This window comes from Rhinopithecus roxellana, chromosome 6, assembly GCF_007565055.1.
Source record: "Rhinopithecus roxellana isolate Shanxi Qingling chromosome 6, ASM756505v1, whole genome shotgun sequence".
NCBI classification, from domain to species: Eukaryota; Metazoa; Chordata; class Mammalia; order Primates; family Cercopithecidae; genus Rhinopithecus; species Rhinopithecus roxellana.
This window is the reverse complement of record NC_044554.1, coordinates 149,143,474-149,164,163: the sequence shown is the minus strand read 5'-3', so window position 1 is coordinate 149,164,163 and position 20,690 is coordinate 149,143,474. Positions and strand designations below refer to the sequence as shown.

The 20,690-nt window shown below is 39.2% G+C and overlaps 1 protein-coding gene across 12 annotated transcripts in view; it reads left to right on the top strand.

Annotated features, from left to right (window-relative positions):
- CPVL (carboxypeptidase vitellogenic like) overlaps positions 1 to 20,690 on the top strand; it is a 207,788-nt gene that overhangs the window by 14,171 nt on the left and 172,927 nt on the right. For 8 of the 12 annotated variants that reach the window (XM_030932391.1, XM_030932388.1, XM_010371363.1 and 5 more), the window contains one exon: positions 347 to 469. The exons of 1 other annotated variant lie outside the window; for it this stretch is intronic. The gene's annotated coding sequence lies outside the window, so the exon portion shown is untranslated. Of the gene's footprint in view, positions 1 to 346; positions 470 to 6,860; positions 6,985 to 7,942; positions 8,015 to 20,690 lie in introns of all 12 variants that reach the window. 3 more of the 12 variants (XM_030932387.1, XM_030932385.1, XM_030932383.1) reach the window with 1 other exon arrangement.

The following is a 20,690-nucleotide window of genomic DNA, read 5'->3' as shown; positions in this document are numbered from 1 at the left end:
GTCTATTTTGGAATGTTAAGATTATTAGTGTCTACTTTATTTAGTTTTTCTAGATTGTGTAATTTTTTAAATGAGTACATTTTACTTTTCTAGTTGGAGGCAATAATAAAGCTACTTTCCTTTTGGAATGAACTTGCACAATTATTTCCCGTGTCATTATAGATTCCTAATGTGACTTTTAATGGCAGTATAAAATTCCTTTCTATTAATCTACAATAATTCATGTTGTTATTCCTCTGTTGATTGAAATTTAGGTTGTTTCACAGTTTTTGGCCTTTCTTGAATTACTCTTGGACAAACATCCTTACACATAAATCTATATGTGCCTTTCTGTTTATTTTCTTAGGCTTGATTGCTGTAAATTGAACACATCAGTGGCAGGGGCACCAGCTGCACAACCCTAGGAGCCACCAAACACAGTGTATTCTACATAAATGTTGCTGCCAGGAGCCCCAGTTCAAACTACAATGTGAGTAATGCCTGCTGGAGTAGAACAATAGCTGAAGCCTTGGTCAAGGCTGTGAAAATACTTAAAGCACTAGATAAAAATTGCCAAGCTGCCTTCTGGAAAAAAGTGTCTGAATTTATATTCATTCCAGAACTCACTACATATATCACGATCAAGAACTAGAATATATTTTAAAACACAAATTCTCTAGGAAAAAATGGCCTCCCATTGCTGTATTCATTTGTATCTAACTGATTACCAGGGAGATTAACTTTTTGCTTATGTCTACTAGTCATCTGTATTTCTTCTTTTGCAAACTGCCTATTCATATCTTTTGGCAAAATAATAGTAAGTACTGAGTACCAGTAATTGGCACCAAGAGTTGTTCATGTATGATCTTACTCTTTTCAATTACACTGCAAGCAGTCATGCTTATTATCTCCATATTACAAATTAGAACTCTAAGAGGTATATGGATGATACGAGTCTTGTCCAACGTCACACAGAATGTGACAGGGCCTGGATTTGAACCCAGCTCTAACTCCAGAGCCTGAGCTCTTAATCTTTGGACTCTAGTGCCCCTTAATTAGTGTGTTAGTGCTCTTATTAGCTTGTAATAACTCTTTGCATAGTAATTATAATAAACTTTAATTGGTCAAATTTATGGCAAAGGTATTTTTATTGGCTCATTATTTGCCTTACTTTGATTTATACAGATTTAAGTCTTTTTTTTTTTTTTTTTGTTTGAGATGGAGTCTCGCTCTGTTGCCCAGGCTGGAGTGCAGTGGCCAGATCTCAGCTCACTGCAAGCTCCGCCTCCTGGGTTCACACCATTCTCCTGCCTCAGCCTCCCAAGTAGCTGGGACTACAGGCGCCCGCCACCTCGCCCGGCTAGCTTTTTGTATTTTTTAGTAGAGACGGGGTTTCACCATGTTAGCCAGGATGGTCTTGACCTCCTGACCTCGTGATCCTCCTGTATCGGCCTCCCAAAGTGCTGGGATTACAGGCCTGAGCCACCGCACCCGGCCCAGATTTAAGTCATTTTTATATCAATTTAGATGACTTTTTTTTTTTGAGATGGAGTCTTGCTCTGCCGCCCAGGCTGGAGTTCAGTGGCATGATCTTGGCTCACTGCAACCTCCACCTCCTGGGTTCAAGCGATTCTCCTGCCTCAACCTCGTGAGGAGCTGGACTACAGGCATTGTGCCACAACGCCTGGCTAATTTTTTTGTATTTTTAGTAGAGATGGGGTTTCACCGTGTTAGATCGAGAATGGTCTCGATCTTTCCTGACCTTGTGATCTGCCCACCTTAGCCTCCCAAACTGTTGGGATTACAGGCGTAAGCCACCATGCCCGGCCTAGATGTCACTATTGGTACTTTATCACATTTTAAAAATATTTTAAATTTGATTCACAATATTATTAAAATGTTTGATGTGAAATATTTTCCTTTCCAATAAAAAAACTATTGGGGAACAGATTGACTTCAGAATATTAAGAATGAAACATATGTAAGCATAATATGTGAATATTTGGAAATGAAATAATCTACATCATTGATGAAAGGACATCTTATTTCTCATTGATATTTCCACTGTTTGCAGGGAAATATAATCATTTGAAAATACAAGACAAATAACAAAAGATTAATAGAATGCTTAGCAATGTAAGTTATCTTAATGCTTTCAAAATAAGAGAGTGATTAGATTGTTTGTAATACTTAAGTTGATTCGCTTGCAATAATAAATAAATCCTAACATGCACTAACTTAGTTTTGCAAAGTATAACAAAAAAATGAACCTAATAAATGCTATATAGCCCCTCCGCAAATGTCCAGTTCTTACCTGTGTTTTGCATTGATATAAAATAGAATAGTTATTAAGTATTTTGTAATTTGAGAAATAAAAAATCTGGTAATTATTGATGGTTTCTCTACTTAAAAAAAGGAGAATATTTATTTACATATATCAGAGTAATTCTATTTGGCAAAGGATATATATCAAAATAATAATCATTTGTGTTACTAACATCTGCCTTGTTCTTGCCTATGAAGGAGACTTAGGACAAGTGTCAGAATCTTTCCTTCTCACTCCATGAAGGATTTGTGTTGAGTCTGGGTTCCTGGGTTTTCTAGCATCTGAGAGTGGTCAAAAAATTCTCAAAGTGCAAAACTTCAGCCCGAGTTTCTGTGCAGAGCATTCAGTAGTCTTTTCTCAACAAGGTTGACTGAGGAAGGCCGACACTGCGAGGGAAGGAAGGCAGAACTGATCTAGCAAAGAGTGAAGGGAGCACTCTTCTTCATGACTTGGAGTGGGATGGGGTGGTTCTTAAGGATGGCATCCCATGCCCACTCTCATGCAGTGCTGTGTGAGGGGATGGAGATTTCTGAAGGGTTCTCCCAAGATGGCAGCATGGCCTAACACAAATAAGCCTTATGCCCAAGCTTGGCAAAAAGAAAATGGAGGGGCTGTTTTCAAAGGGTCCATGAGGGCTGTAAGTGTGTCTGCATGATATTGGAGGATCACCTCCTGTTTTCTGATACCAAGAGAGATGCTGGGTCCCCTATAATCCTAAGGAGGCAGGAGACCTCAAAACCATGACTGAGGAGGTGCAAATGCTGGTTAGCTCTGGTAGGTGGGGTCCTGCCTGGACTATAATGCCCCTTAACTGGTGTGTTAGTGTTCTTTTTATTAGTTTGTAATAACTCTTTACATAGTAATTAACCTTTGATTGGTCAAATCTGTGGCAAATGCATTTTTATTGGCTGATTATTGGCCTTAATTTGATATAGGGATTTAAGTCATTTTTCATATCAATGTAGATGGCTAATTCCACTCCAAGTTGTTAAATTAATTAATTAATGCCAAACAGTCATTCAATAACTGAGCCCCTACTATGATCCAGGCATAGGTATAGATCCTGAGAATATAACAATAAACAAAGTCCCTACCCTCAAGAGGCACAGACAATGAACTGTTTTTTTAAAAAGATAACTTCAAGTGCTGAAAAATAAGTGTTCAGATGAACATAAAACAGCATGCTCAGGCAATGTCTCTTGGAGGATGTGACATTTCAGCAGAGACCTGATCTTTCAGGTCTGGAGGAGGGAACAGCAGATCTAAAGGGCTGAGTCAGACACGAGCTGGGTGTGTTAGAGGAACAGGAAAGGCGGCCAGTGGAGCTGGTGTCAAAGGAATTAAACGGCACACAGAGGAAGACCAGGTCAGAGGCTGAGTAGATGTCAGATCCTAGCAGCCACGTGGGTCATAGTGGAGATTTTCTGTTTATTTCTAGACACAATGGGAAGCCACAGAAGCTTTTAGGAAGGGGATGACATGTTCTGATTCATACTTTCTTTGGCAGCTGTGGAAAAGGATAGTCAGAAGAGCAGGGTGCACGGTGGCTATGTGACTATTCCAGTGGTTTCAAAGAAAGGCTGATTGTGTGGACAGAGGATAGTAGCAGCAGAGATGGCAAGACACTATCAGACTCAGGGTAGAATCTGACAACACTTGCTGATGATGGAATGTGAGGCATGAGATAAACAATCATCAAGGTGACTCCTAGGTTTTTAGCTGAGCAGTTAAATGGTTGATGGTGCCACTTGCTGTGATGGTGAAGGCTTAGGGAGGGAAACTTTGTGTAGGGATGGAACCGAGGGTTGTGTTTGGGACATGTGAAGTTTTAGGCACCTATGAAATGTCTAAGGAGATGTCAAGTAGCAGGGTTTCGGGAGAGGTCTGGGTTGGAAAAAAAGATTTTGGTTATAAAGTGAATGAATGAAAGAACAGATAGATAGGTGGGAGCATAATGATAAGGGTAGGTGTTTAGAAGGAAAGAGGGTTGGGGTATAGACGGTAAAGTGGATGGATGGATGGATGACTGCACAGATGGACGGATGGATAGATAGATAGATAAATAGGTAGATATTAATAGGTGGACAGATAGATAAACAGATGGAAGAAGGAAAAGAGAAAAAAAATAAGGGGACAGAGGAAAAGCCAGTTAAACAAAAAGGCGGGGGGGCCAGGCATGGTGGCTCACGCCTGTAATCCCAGCACTTTTTGGAGGCCAAGGCAGGCGGATGACTTGAGGTCAGGAGTTTGAGACCAGGCTGGCCAACGTGGTGAAACCCCATCTCTACTAAAAATACAAAAATTAGCCCAGCATGGGCATGTGCACCTGTAATCCAAGCTATTCAGGAGATTGAGGCAGGAGAATTGCTTGAACCCGGGAGGCAGAGGTTACAGTGAGCAGAGATAGCACCACTGCACTCCAGCCTGGATGGCAGAGCAAGACTCTGTCTCAAAAAAAAAAAAAAAAAGAAAACAAAACAAAAAAAGAAAGAAAAAGGAAAAAGAAATGATCTCCTATATAGGTATAAATTACTTTAAGCAATCTGAAGACTAGAAAGGAGTAAGTTTCCCAGTGAATAAATTTTTTAGTGTCTCTGTGCTAGAAGACAATGTTCACTAAACTAAAAATATTTTATCTTAAGGAGATAATTATTTTATATTTGTCTCTTCCTTCTATATATTCTCCCCTCTCTTTCTTGCCTTCTTTTGCATTAAATGATTTTTTTTCATTCCCATTTTCTCTGTATTTATTTGGAAGTTATAAACACTGTTTCTATTCATTTAGAAGTTAACCTAAGCATTTTAACATATAAGCTAACCAAGCCTAATGTTTATCCGTATTCTTACCATTCTGACCAGTGATCAAAGAGCACGAAGTTGCTTTCCCTTTCCTTCCTGGCTTCCTATTTATATGCTCTTCCTTCTAGTATTTCAGCTCAATCTCATTTTTTAAACACCAGAAGTTAGCCGTTATTTGTTGTTTTATACTGTCTATGTTAATTTAGGTTTAAACAGAATTTTCCCATTTTCTTGGCTCAAAATTCTTTCTTGTATATTAGATCTTCCTTCTGTATTCTTTTTTCTTCCTAAAAAATATCCTTTTAAAGCTTCTTTGTAAGGGTGTCTTAGTAGTAATCCCTTTCACTTTTTGTCCGTACATGTGTTTACTTTGTCTTTCCTTTGGAATCAAAGTTAGATTTGTATAGGATTCAAGCCGACAGTTAATTTCCTTCAGCAATTTGCAGAGACATACCGCTAATAACGATAAACCCATTGTGTTCTGACATGTTTTCTTGCCAGTAAGACGTCCACTATTAATGTAGTTATTATTTCGTTTTGACATTTTTTTTTCTTTCTTTCTCTCTGTTTGGGGGAATCTGAAGCTTTCCTACAGTGTATCTGAATGTGACTTTATTTTTATTTATCCTGCTCAGGACCTATTGGCCTTCTTGACTTCTCTTCTGGATCTTTGTAGTCAGAATAAATAAATAGTCATGGTCTTTTTTTTTCAATTATGGAAAATAGCCATGATCTCTTTGAATATTGCCTAATCTGTCCTAAAATGTCAGTGAATTAGACATATGTTAGACTTTCTCACTCAATACTTCCTAACCCTTCTTTCATGTTTTTCACTGTTTTTTGTTGTTGTTGTTGTTGTTGTTGTGCTGTTTTGTTTTTTTTCCCTATGCTCTGCTTGGGAAACTTATCTTCTACTACTCTCCTTCCTGTTGGCTATCTATCAATTTATCTGTATTAGTCTGTTCTCATGCTGCTAATAAAGACATACGCAAGACCGGTAATTTATAAAGGAAAGAGGAAAAATTGACTCACAGTTCCATATGGCTGGGGAGGCCTCACAAACATGATGGAAGAGCAAGGAATGTCTTACATGGTGGCAGGCAAGAGAGAGAATGAGAGCCAAGCAAAAGGGGAAATGCCTTATAAAATCATCAGATCTCAGCCGGGCGCAGTGGCTCATGCCTATAATCCCAGCACTTTGGGAGGCCGAGGCGGGCAGAAAACCTGAAGTCAGGAGTTTGAGACCAGCCTTGCCAATACAGTGAAACCCCCTCTCTACTGAAAATACAAAAATTAGTCAGGCGTGGTGGCATGTGCCTGTAATCCCAGCTACTGAGGGGGCTGAGGCAGGAGAATCACTTGAACCCAGGAGTCAGAGGTTGCAGTGAGCCGAGATCGTGCCACTACACTCCAGCCTGGGCAACAGAGAGAGGCCCTGTCTCAAGAAAAAATCATCAGATCTCGTGAGACTTATTCACTGCCATGAGAACAGTATGGGGGAAGCACCCCAAGGATTGAATTATCTCCCACTGGGTCCCTCCCACAACATACGGGAATTATGGGAGCTACAATTCAATATGAGATTTGGGTGGGGACACAGCCAAACCATATCATTGTCTAATCTACTGCTTATCAACTGAAATGAACACAATTTTTATATTTTTCATTTATAGAATTTTGCTTGGTTATTTTGTGTCTCTCTTCTAGCTTCTTGATCCCGTATCACTCTAAAAATTACTTTTTTTTTTTTTTTGAGATGGAGTTTCGCTCTTTTTTGCCCAGGCTGGAGTGCAATGGCACAATCTCGGCTCACTGCAACCTCCACCTCTCGGGTTCAAGCAATGCTCCTGCCTCAGCCTCCCAAGTAGCTAGGATTACAGGTGTATGCCACCATGCCCAGCTAATTTTGTATCTTTAGCATAGCCGGGGTTTCACCATGTTGGCCAGGCTGATCTCGAACTCCTGACCTCAGGTGATCCACCCACCTCGGCCTCCCAAAGTGCTGGGATTACAGATGTGAGTCACCGCACCTGGACTCTCAAAATTCTTTAATCATTGTGCTGGATATTTTCTTTCTAACCCTTCCAAATCCACTCTCTACCATGTTCCATCCTGCTTTATGCCCCCGTGGCTAATCAGCTGAGCAAACTGTCCCTTGTCTGGAGGACAAGCAGACCTTGGCTATCTACTGGTGTAGCCTCCAGGCCTCGAAGAGCTTTGCTGTCTCTCCTCAGGGGCTGATGGCTTTTGCTTCTATCCTTTCCCCAGAAGCAGATCTCTGCCTGCATACCAAAATATGGAAAGACGGGATTGCTGGCCCCCCTCCAGAGGCAGAGGGCTTTGCTTCTCAAGGGCTTGCTGCTTCTTAGTGACAGCTTAATTAAGGCTTTTGCTCCCATGAGAGGAGCATCAAGGTGTGGGGGGCAGCCACCTCCTCCTGCATCCTGTGCCATCAAAGGGGGGCTCTCTCCAGCCTTTTACCCTGCCCCAGTCTTCCTCAAGAGCACCCTCTCTTCCCCATGGAGACTGTGAAGAGAAGCTCGGGAGTGTGTGTGAACTCCGCTTGTGTCTGGGCCTCTCTCAGTTATTCTAAATTAATATGAGATATGAGTGCACACTCAGTCTTTAGAAATTTTTTTTTTTTTTTTTTTTTTTTTTTTTTGAGACAGAGCCTCCCTCTGTTGCCCAGGCTGGAGTGTAGTGGCATGCTCAGCTCACTGCAGCCTCCACCTCCCGGGTCCAAGTAATTCTAGTGTCTCAGTACCCCCAAGTAGATGGGATTACATGGGGTTACAGGCATGAACCACCACACCCAACTAATTTTTTTTTTTTGGGTAGAGACAGGGTTTCACCATGTTGGATAGGCTGGGCACCTGACCTCAAGTGATCTGCCCGCCTCAGCCTCCCAAAGTAAGGAATTCATTTTTTTTTTTTTTAAATATTTCTTCTTACTCACTCCATGGCACCCCCCTCTTCCTCCCACATTCTGCCAAAGGTGCAACAATTCCATATCCTGACTCTCATTAGAGATGCTTTTTATCCTTTGAAGTTCACTTTCCTGGTTGTCTTGTGACCTCAAGTCTCTGATCAGAGTTTAAGGAAAGAAAGTTATAATATTGTTCATAATTTTCTTGTTGTTAGGATGGGGGTGACATTCTCTCATAGCTTTCTACATCCCAAGCAGGGGCAGAAATCCTCATATATTATTAATAACACCACCTTTCACTTCACAATCACTCTGGACTGGAGGGTAAATTATATGGCTGCAGAAGGTTAGGCCCCCACTGGAGGCTACCAGCACCTGGCAGGTGCATTCAGCGCAATGCCAACTACAGGGCTTTTTTTCTCTGGGTTCCTGCTTACTTTTCTGGCCTTTGAAGATTTCCTTGACTTTCCTATAAGCTTAGGTGTGCATTTCTAAAAATGTTTTTATGTTTTCTTAAAAACTATCTAATCCAGCTTTTTAAAATTTATTTATTTATTTATTTGATACAGAGTCTCGCTCTGTCACCCAGGCTGGAGTATAGTGGCACAATCTCAGCTCACTGCAACCTCCGCCTCCCGGGTTCAAGTGATTCTCCTGCCTCAGCCTCTCGAGTGTCTGGGATTACAGGCGCCTGCCACCACACCCAGCTAATTTTTGTATTTTTAGTAGAGACATGTTTTTGTCATGTTGGCCAGGCTGGTCTCGAACTCCTGACCTCAGGTGATCCACCTGCCTCAGCCTCCCAAAACGCTAGTGAGCCACCACACCCGGCCTTATCCAGCATTTTTAAGTGGCAGAAAAGCTTCTCCAGGTATCTAGTGAGTCATATAGCTGGAAACAAAAGTTGAAAAAAATGTTTTATAATATTAAAATGTTAAGGTTTTACTTCTTTCCTAATTAACATTAATGATTCTTGAAATCGTTGGTCAGATGACTGTATGTCAACAAGCAATGGTTAATATGAAATTAATATTTAAAAAATGGAATCTGGGCCGGGCGCGGTGGCTCAAGCCTGTAATCCCAGCACTTTGGGAGGCCGAGACGGGCGGATCATGAGGTCAGGAGATCGAGACCATCCTGGCTAACACGGTAAAACCCTGTCTCTACTAAAACATACAAAAAAATTAGCCGGGCGAGGTGGTGGGCGCCTGTAGTCCCAGCTACTCGGGAGGCTGAGGCAGGAGAATGGCGTGAACCCGGGAGGCGGAGCTTGCAGTGAGCTGAGATCCGGCCACAGCACTCCAGCCTGGGCGGCAGAGCGAGACTCCGTCTCAAAAAAAAAAAAAAATAAAAAATGGAATCTGTTAATGACAAAGATCGACTTTACTAAGCTTTTCTTAAATACTCTAAAAATTCAATTTATCTGGAGGGTGTTAACATGAATAATTTAAAATTCACTTCCCAACTACAAAGGAAATCAGTTTGATTCCAATGGTTTTCCTGAATCCGAAGGCTTGGTTATTTTAAATAATTTTTTTGGACGATAAATAGGTGGCAACATGATGATAGATGAGACAGAGATTATTGTTATAGCATATTAAGGAAATTTTAGACACTGATGCTCTCATAACCAAGGGTAAGCCTAGGTGTAGAAGTCACAGTGTTCCTGGAGCAGAATGTTGATCAACTGGATGCGACCAATCAACTAACAGAAATCAGCTGTGATGCCCACAGCAACCATGCTGCTAAGAACTCAGTGGGCTGGATGCTGGAGAGGAGGTGGTGCTGTTTTAATGATTTACAATAAGATGCCCCATTAAAGGACTGAATCATTGTAGATTCCCCCAATATATGGAAACCTAGGTACTTCCTGGGTTCCCTCTAGGTGGCAATGTAATCCAAGCATATACACGTGATCCTGCTGACCCTACATCTGATTTGGCCCGTCTGGCTGACTAGGAGGCTGTCTCCACCATTCCATGAGTTTTTCTCCTGTGTACCACCCACTGCACCCTACACTGCGCACTCTGTTGAGGAGGACAATTATTTCAGATACAGCTGGATTGTTCTTTAAAGATAAACATATGGGAATTGGGGGCGTGCCTCCAGATCAGCCCTTAAGTCCATTTGTAAGAACTATATGTGAGGGCATGCTTAAAAGCTTCAGCTACAACAACTTCATGTCTTAAAAAGTGATGGATTCGATAATGTTAGATGGATTTGATAGGCATGTATTATTTTATGGAAAAATGAGAATGCATTCTCTGGAGACACACTGGTAGATTTCTAAATTATGTCATATGCTTGGATTTAGCCTGCAATAACTGCTGTACTCTGAATTGTTCATCTCCGGACAAGTATTTAATTTGTGGAATTTGATTTAATAGCGCCCCTTAAGGTTTTAGAGTTTGTCTTTCCGTCCACATGTGAAAGAAAGGTTAAAAGTCTCTAACCTTAAACTCTGTACAAAGAAGGCCCTCGGGGGAAAAAAAGCTTGGGGCTGAATTGAGGAGGATTCTGGGTAGATTCCTCTCCATCTAGGATCCCCACCCTATTAGTTTACTTGAGTTGTGACGCTCCTTCTTCTAATAAGCTCAGCTTTAAGACTCTGAACTGGCTAATGCTGTAGTTTATTCCATTACATATGTATTATGTTGGTTTGTATCCCCACAGAATCACCAAGCCCAATTTACAGGTTGTTCTTCTTTACAGACCTGTGAAATCCCCTGGATGCTCCAAAGAGCTTTGGGGTTTCTGGGAGCGTGGCAGAAAGAAGGCAGTAGGAAGCATATTAGTTGATGTCTGCGCTGTTCCTTCATGTGAAAGAGCAGTGCATATGTAAGCAATGTTAGGGCTCTGCAGGCAAGAGTCAGAACTAGGGGGAAACCGGCAGTTCATTATGTCCAGCACCTTCCATCTCTATTGACACACCTCAGAAACAGTCGTTTTGAAATGAATCAGCTGAGTCATAGAGCAATGTAATTGATATGGTTTGGCTCGAATTCCCACATGTTGTGGGAGGGACCCCGTGGGAGGTAACTGAATCATGGGGGCAGGTCTTTCCCATGCTGTTCCCATGATAGTAAGTCTGACGAGATCTGATGGTTACTATAAGGGGAAGTTTTCCTGCATAAGCTCTCTTTACCTGCCGCCGTCCACATAAGATGTGACTTGCTCCTCCTGGCCTTCCGCCATGATTGTGAGGCCCTCCCCCAGCCATATGGAACTGTAAGTCCAATTAACCCTCTTTCTTTTGTAAATTGCCCAGTCTCGAGTATGTCTTTATCAGCAGTGTGAAAACAGACTAATACAGTAAGTCATTTTTGCCTGAGATTAGATATTACGGAAAGTCACACAGAAGTGTTCCATGGAGTTTAGAAATAAAAATTCTAGAAGACATACATTTGTCATGCAATGGCTGGTTTTTCTTCAAAATATTCAGTGAATGTACAAAACCCATTTTAAACTAAGGACGTGTACAAATTACTTAAATTCGTCCCAAGATGAACAATTTGGAGAAAATATGAATGATGGGGGAAAATCTAACATGTGTAGTATTCAAAATTAATTAAAGAAAGGGCAGATCTTTGGCATCAAATGGAACAAATGTTTTACTAGAGGTATAGATAAAAGGAACACTGACGTGAAGGAAAGCATATTAATATCTTGTGTTTGAAGATTCACCGTTCCCTAGAGTTGCTCTGGTAATTAAGATTAGCAAGACATTTGTCAGATATTAAAACAAAAGAAGAGTTTCATCAGTATCACCAGCAATCTGTTGTTAAACATAAAGTAGCCAAGGAAGCACTTTAGGACCAGGTTTAAGAGCTCAGAGAATCCCCCTCCACCCCATAGGATTCCTGGCAGTTTACCTCCAGAGAATGGGCTTCTGCTAGAAGTCTGAGAGCAATGGATTAGTCAAGAAGGCCAAACACAAGGATCAAAAGGACACCACAGCTGGGCATGGTGCTCACACCTGTAACGCCAGTGCTTTAGGAGGCAGAGGCAGGAGGATCGCTTGAGTCCAGGAGTTCAAGGCTGCAATGAGCTATGATGGTGCCACTGCACCCCAGCCTGAGCAACAGAGCAGCAACCTGTATGTGTGTGTATGTATATGTGTGTGTGTGTGTATGTGTGTATATATATATATATATATATAAAATACATCTTATCCCTGCCAGGTAGCCATGGAATAAGGGTGTGAAGATCTATAGGCACACCAGCTCTGACTGAGCAAACAGTGGTTAGAAAGGAGGAAGAAGCTTTTCTGGATCAAATGTGTCAAGCAGGCCCTGAGAAGAAAAGACAGAGCAGCACATGATGGCAGCCATACATAGGACACAAAAAGGCAGAAGCCAAAGAAGAATAGGTAGAAAAAGCCAATGGTCCTGTTTTGGTCTTTTCAGTTACTCTTTAGTACACTCTTAGCTACTTAATCTTCCTTTCCCCTTGTTTAAGTGAAAGATAATAGAACAATAACAAATCAGTTATATTTATTTTTAATTAACATAACATTATTGTATATAGATATTTATACAAAAACAAAATAGGACAGAAATCACTAATGGTAAGTTTTTAAAAATAACAATGAAAATGGTGTGTTTAGAGAGGTATGAAAATGGAATTTTGTTAAACTCTAAAAGACAGAGCACACTGTACATGAATGTCTTAGAAGAAGCAACTCAATAGGATGACATATTTTAAGGGATTGAATAATAGAATGTTCTTCCCAGAATCTTCTATAGTGGTAATATCAGCATAGTGTATTTATTCCTAGTACAACCATATATTTTGAGTTACATGCCTTTCAAAAACAGTTCTGAATATACAATGCATAGACTACCTAGAATAAGTATGAAAGAAAGAAAACGGAAATCAATAAAATGGGGAAAATTCCACATTTTATTCTATGTAAGATAAAGTTCTTATGTGTCCTTTAGAATTGCCTATGAAAATCAAGTCACAATTTGAGTTCATTTTCCTCATGATGTCCTAATAATCACCAGGACTTTTATTTTCATCAAATAGAGTTTATTATACATTTATTTCTGAATCACATTGGGCTGGGTATTACTTAAAACATGGCGAATAGAAATAGTTCATACCTCTTAGAAGCTTATAGATTAAACGGATAGTGATAAACACACACATGTAAAAATCATGCACACATAATACATACTTAGTAGTACATGTCTAAACAACATGCATACATGCCAAACTAAATTATTTCTAGTGCTTTTAGCATAATACAATGGAAAAATAGTCTTTAAGTGTGTTTAGTCATCTGATTAGCTGAGACACAAACTCTCCCTGGAAGTCTACAGCTGAGGTTTAAGGGGGAAGAGGGAAAGCCTTCAGCCTATACAGGTTGGGGGATTGGAACAGAGACCCTCACATAACACTGGGCCTCCAAATCGCAAGGAGTTCTTATCTTTAGAGATACATAGATAAAACTATAGGATGTCTGGCATTTTCTTCATAATAATCCAGGGGTGGGAGGAATGGGTAGAGATTACAGATGCAAAAAAGGTTGACTATGAATCCGTAATTGTAGAAGCTGGTTATGGCTACAAGGAGGCTTATTGTAATATTCTCCTTTGTGTGCTTGAAATTTTCTAAGATAAAAAGTTTTAAGAACCATTAAAAGAAAAACCATAAACTGTGTAATGGGATTGAAACAAAACTGACACAAGATGAGAATCCAAAATGTCTAAAGAACTTCTAGAAATCAATAAGAGAAAGACAAAGAGACCCATTGAAAGATGGTTTAAATAAATAAACAAACGAGCATTTTATGAAATAAAAAAATAGCCAGACAAAACATCAGAAGATGTGCAGTCTCATTAGTAAGCAGGAAAAAGCAAATTAAAACCACAATGAGATATTCCGTGTGTTATGATATGCTAGGTAATATTCTTGCCACCAACACTCAGGAACCAACAAAATTTTACTTCTTACTCACATTAAATGTCCATTTTAGATCATCTGGGAACTGAGGTCAGTCATCTGTTCATTATGATCACTCCTGTTCCCAGGGTCACACAACAGTTACCTCTGATGTTGTAGTCCTCCTTGCCAGAGGAAAGGAAAGCATGGAGGTTTTTGCATCAGTAAGTAATTGCTCCAGCCAGGGACTGGCAGACATTCCTTCACAATCCACTAGAAGTCAAACTCACTTATAACAAGGATTTAGGAAGTGCAATTCCTTCTACTATGTGCTTGGAAGCAGGGAGAACTGGAAATGTTTAGGGAAAACAAATGACTTTCATAGATGCCAGTTTTTTTCTATCAGATTGGCAAAACTATATAGTCTGACAAAACCAAATATTGGTGAAGATGTAGAGCAATAAAAACATTAACACACTTTTGACTGAAGAGTAAATTGGTGCAACTACTTTAGAAAACAATTTAGTGTCATTTAGCAAAGTTGAAAATTCATATAACCTTCAACTCAGCAATACCACTCTAAGATACATATTTTAGAAATACTTTTGCATATGTGCACCAAAGACATATTCAAATAGGGTCATAGAAGCACTGTTTGTACCAGTGAAATCAAACAAGCAAAAAGAAAAACTGGAAATAGCTCTCATGTCCGCAGATAGTAGATAATTTTTTGAATATTCATTTAATGAAATACCATTTAGGATAGAATATGAATGAACAGATACATGTTTATCTGGTTGAATTTCAAAAACATATTGAATGAAAAAAGTAAGCCTAGAATTATTGTATTTGACAAAGGTCTAAAAAAGTTAAAATTAATATATTATTTTAGGGGGCCGGGCGCGGTGGCTCAAGTCTGTAATCCCAGCACTTTGGGAGGCCGAGACGGGCGGATCACAAGGTCAGGAGATCGAGACCATCCTGGCTAACACGGTGAAACCCCGTCTCTACTAAAAAATACAAAAAACTAGCCGGGCGTGGTGGCGGGCGCCTGTAGTCCCAGCTACTCGGGAGGCTGAGGCAGGAGAATGGCGTAAACCCAGGAGGCAGAGCTTGCAGTGAGCTGAGATCCCGCCACTGCACTCCAGCCTGGGCGACACAGTGAGACTCTGTCTCAAAAAAAAAAAAAAAAAAAAAAAATATATATATATATATATATTATTTTAGGATTACATACCTAAGCAAAAAAAAATACTTAAAAGTTAGTTTAACACAAAATTCAAGATTACCTTTGAGTGGATCAAGGTAGGGATGTTACTAGGGACACATTTAAGGTATTGATAAGATTCTTTTTGTTAAGTTGTTTGGAGTTGTAAACATTGTTCACTTTGTTATTATTCTTTAACTTATACATATATAGTATATGTACTCTATGCATGCAAAAAAGCCTAGAAATATATCTTACGTTGTGGAGAAAAATCAATCAATGGAAACAGGACAAAAATGACACAGATAGTAGAACTAGTCGTCAAGGACATTAAAAGAGCTATTATAAATATATTTCAAATGTTCAAGAAGGTACAGGAAATAGAAAACAAAAAATAGAGAATATCATTGGAATAAAAAACTGTTTTTTTAAGATAAATGGGTGATAAACCTTTAGCTGGATTCATCAAGAAAAAATAGAAATGATACAAATTATTGATTATAGAAATGAGAGAGGGGATACCAATACAGTTGTAGATACTAAAAGTATAAGAAAATACTACAACCAACTTTTTTGCCATAATATTTGACAGCTTAGATAAAATGGACAAATTCTTTGAAAGAAACCATCCGCCAGAGATCGCTAAAGAAGACACAGATTACCTGAATAGCTCAATAGCTATTCAAGTTATCAAAGGCTTCTAACTATAAAGCTATTATAGTTAGAAACCTCCCCATAAAACAAACAAACAAACTAAAAACCCAGAAAACATGTCAAGCCAAGATGGCTTCTCTGGTTAATTTTACTGGACATAGACTGAAAGATACCAATTAATATAATAGTATTTATTTAAAAATTTAAAAATGGAAGTTAATCTATAGTGATGGAAAGCTGATCACCAATTGCTTGGTGACAGAGATAGCAGGAGTGAGGAAATTTTTGGGGGCAATGAGAATGTTTGTTATCTTGTGATGATGGGTTTCATGGGTTCATACATAGCTGAAACTGATCAAATTGTACACTTTATATGTAGCTTATTGTATGCTAGTTATACCTTAATATGATTGTAAAAAAAACAGGGATATTGTCTCTTAGGTAATAATTGCTCATATGCATATGCCCATTAACATATGTGTCAATTTTCAGGGTACCATATTCTTTGCTTAGAGCAGGAAATAGAAATATAATATGAATCACATATGTAATTTAAAATTATCTAAAATACACATTTTAAAACATTTTTAAGGGTGAAAAAAATTTTAATAATATATTTTACTTAATTCAATATATTTTAGAGTATTTTAATCAATATAAAAATAAGCAAAGTATTTTACAATGTTTTTCATACTAAGTCTTCAAAATCCAGTATATACTTTACACTTATAGCACATCTTAGATTTAATAAAATTTACAATGTAGAAATAGATTCATATATCAAACATGCTTAAACATTTTTCCGTAATAGAATCGAGTATCTTTTTTTAATTTTTAATTTTGAAATAATTACAGACTCATAAGGAGTAAAAGTAGTATAAACAGATCCCATGAACCCATCACTCCATGGTAACATTTTGCATAACTATAGTTCATTATCTAAACAAGGATATTGATTGGTACAGTTAACTACATCTCATGCATATTTCACTGTTATTCTTATGCATTCAAATGTTTTACCTGTCTCTGTGTATATTTCTATAACGTTTTATCACATGTACAGAATTGTCTAAGCACAATCACAACCAACACAGAAGGACTGTTCCATCACACAAATCATCTCCTAGTGCTGCTCTGTTGTAGTTAGGCTCTCCCTCCCCTTCCCTAACCTTTGGCAGCCATTTAATTTATCTGTTTTCTCTGTAACTTTGCCATTTTAAGAATGTTATGTAAATGAGATCATACAATGTGTAATCCTTTGAGACTGGCTTTTGTCACTTGTCATAATGTTCTTTCTTTTTTTTTTTTGAGATGGAGTTTCACTCTTGTTGCCCAGGCTGGAGTGCAATGGCACAATCTTGGCTCACTGCAACCTCCGCCTTCCGGGTTCAAGAGATTCTGCTGCCTCAGCCTCCCAAGTAGCTGGGATTACAGGCATGCACCACCACGCCCCGCTAATTTTGTATTTTTAGTAGAGACGGGGTTTCTCCATGTTGGTCAGATTGGTCTCGAACTCCCGACCTCAGGTGATCTGCCCGCCTTGGCCTCCCAAAGTGCTGGGATTACAGGCATGAGCAACCGTGCCCGGCCATCATAATGTTCTTAAGATCCACCCTAGCTGTTTCATGTATCAGTAGTTTGTTTCTTTTTATTGCTGAATAGCATTCTACTATATGGTTGTGTGTTCGACCATTCACCTTTTGAAGAGCATTTGGGTCATTTCCAGTTTTTGGCTATTACACATACATTTGTGAACAGTTTTTGTATGAACATAAGTTTTTACCTGCCTAGGATAAATGCCCAGAGGTACAGTTGTTCAGTTGTATAGTAAATGTGTGTTTAACTTTTTGAGAAACTGCCAGATGCCCAGAGTGGCTATGCTGTTTAACATTGCCACCAGTGATGTCTGAGAGATCCAGCTTCCCTGCATCCATGCCAGTGTCTGGTATTATTATTATTATTTTTTATTTTAGTTATTTTAATAGGGCTATAAGTATCTGTCTTGGTGATTTTAACTTACATTTCCCTGATGGCTAGTGATGCTGAGTATCTTTCATGTGCTTATTTGCCAACTGTCTATCTTCTTTAGTGAAATATCTGTTCAACTCTTTGGCCCATTTTAAAATCAGATTGTTTCCTCACTGTCGACTTTAGAGAACTCTTTATATATTCTATAGATGAATCTTTTACATATGATTTGCAAATATTTTCTTCCAGTTGGTGGCTCGTCTTTTTCATCTTCTTAACAGAGTCTTTCACAAAGCAAAAGTTTTTAATTTTCAAATATCTATTTTTAAATTCAAATGGATTTAAATTAAAAACTCAGTGAAAAGGCCAGTCTACCCATTGTGGTTACCTACTGAATAGCAGAGGCTTAGAGAATAAATGGAATTCGTTTAGGGATCATTCCAAGTCCAGGACCACTATAACCAGGACCAGGAGCATGAATGGGTATGAAAAGTTAAAGGTGAATAGACAGACCCAACTGGCAAAAATGTGGAGTTCGAGATAAGTAGAGGGGGTCCAGCTGGAAAGGGAAGTTGGGTGTAGATTGTGAAAGTTGCTGAATGCTAAGAAAACTGTTGAAATCTCATCTGGCAGGCTCAGTGAAATCCTTAGGTTTCTGACCTAAGGTTTTTCTGACCAGGAGAAAGATGTGCTATAGGGAGTGTTTTAGGAAGATTCACTTGGTAATGGGGTTCAAAGTGGACTGGAAAGAGAGTAACCATGCTCTCCTTCCTTTGCTTCAGTTTTCCTGCACAAACCCTCATGTGCTAAGACATGAGCCCAGTCAAGGTTAATGTTGAAAACATTTCAGTTTTTCCCCTAACCTTGAGTACCTTCCTCTATCTTGCTCACCATAGATAAGGTAGAAAGAAGGGGTTTAATATAATATCTGGTAAGAAGTCAAGTAGCTTCTAGGTATTATACAGAAAATAAGTTTATAGAGTTGAAAAGAAGGGTGAGAAATTAAAGTTTAAAAAAGCAGGAAAAAATCATAGAGGAAAGACTCAAGGAAATGACACTTGTTCTTAATATTATTATCTCAGGGCTGACAGATATTTATAAACAAAATTAATCTATAGCTTTTCACATTAATCAAGAAATGGAAAAGACTATCAATCTAGTGTCAATGATTAATAGATATTATCATTTGAATGCGATAAATAAATCAAAAGGTAATCTGGTCTCAGGGTGGGTTTGTTAGATCAACGTCATTAAGAGCCCAGGCTCCTTTAGCCCTTCCTGTCCGCCTCAGTGCATATGTGGTTTTTCCTCATGGTCACAAGATGGCAACCACAGCACCAGGCATCATCACATTTTCACAACACACCATCCAAATTAGGAATCAAGGTGCTGGGGTTAGGGCTGAAGATTGTGGTACTTCCCCTACCTTCTGACAGGGAGAAAAATCTTCCCCAAGCCCTCCATTAGACTTCTCATTATATTTCACTGACCAGGACTGGATTACACACCCACTTGTAGACCAATCAGTGGCAAAGGGAAAAGGGATTGCCATGACTGACTAGGGTCAGACATCACTCAACTCCTGGGTACATTATTGCCCAAACTAAATGGAGATACCAAACAGGAGGGGGAATGACATAGATAAACCAGTAACGTTGTGTGCCACATAGAGGAACAGGAAAATTGATGGGAGAACATCAGGGAATCAGAGAAATTTTATGAGACATTAGTCTGATAGGTTCTAGACTGTACTGCTCATGTCTGTCAACATGAATGTCTGGCACCAACTTCACACACTGTGGGTGGCCAGTACATATTTTAGATCAAGTGAATATAGAAAGTAGCAAACTGAGTAAGATTTAAACATGTAGAAATATTATGAGGGCCAGGAATCCCTCTTGATCTTAGGAAAGTGAGCTTTCTTTATCAGAGAGCCAGAAGGCCACGATGTTTAACTTTTAGTGAGGCAAGGTAATAATGAAGCTTGGCTCTCCACAACACTGTGTGCTGATGGACAGGGCACATCTAGTCAAAAGATGACCACCAACCAGAAAATGATGTGCACCCATGGGCACACAAAGGATGCCATTTGGGGACAATTAATTAATTCCTTCCACAAATACTTAAGAATTATTTTATGTCAGGCACTGTTCTAGGCACTTGCATTACACTAGTTAACGCAAATCACAATAATTTCCTGTTTTCATGGCTTACTTTCTAGCATAAGAATGAGTGAACTACATAGTAAGTCAGTAGGTGATAGGTGCTTTGAAGAAGAGATAGGACAGGGTAAAAGGGATCAGTAATCCCAGGATGTGTGCTTGAGGTATGTTAAATAGGGGGTCAGGGTAGATCTCACTGAGAAGATGACATTTGAGCAAAACGTCCTCTGTGCGAAGCAGGGAAGGAGAGAGGCATAAGACTTGTGTGGGAAGAGGGTTTCTCCAATTAGCCACCCCATTTCATCACTCTACATAGGAGAACTACAATGGTAACACATACATGTTACATAATAATAAACATTTTAAATGCTTTACTTTTTAAAAATAATAGGTTTTTATTCCATCTGAAGCAACTTCCAAGGCAGATAGTTTTCCAATACCACCATCCAAAAAATTATTCTGGTATAGAATAATTCATCCCACCTTTAAGACCATGAAGGCTCTGTGATGACAGAATGCTGTAGGAATTTAGGTTTCAACCCTTATTCTGCCTCTAACCAGCTGTGGATATTGGAAAACCATATGACCTCTTCTGTGCTCAGTTTCCTCTTCTGCAAATGGAGGAAGTTGAATAATTTTCAAGGTCCATCTCAGGTCTAAACTTCTGTGACTCCCAGATAAAGAAATCTGCTTACAGGAGTCTGCACAATGCTTTCTCACTGGCTCTGGGAGGGCTCCTTGTGCTGTGCAGCCCATCAGGAAAACACTGAAGAGCCACCTAAT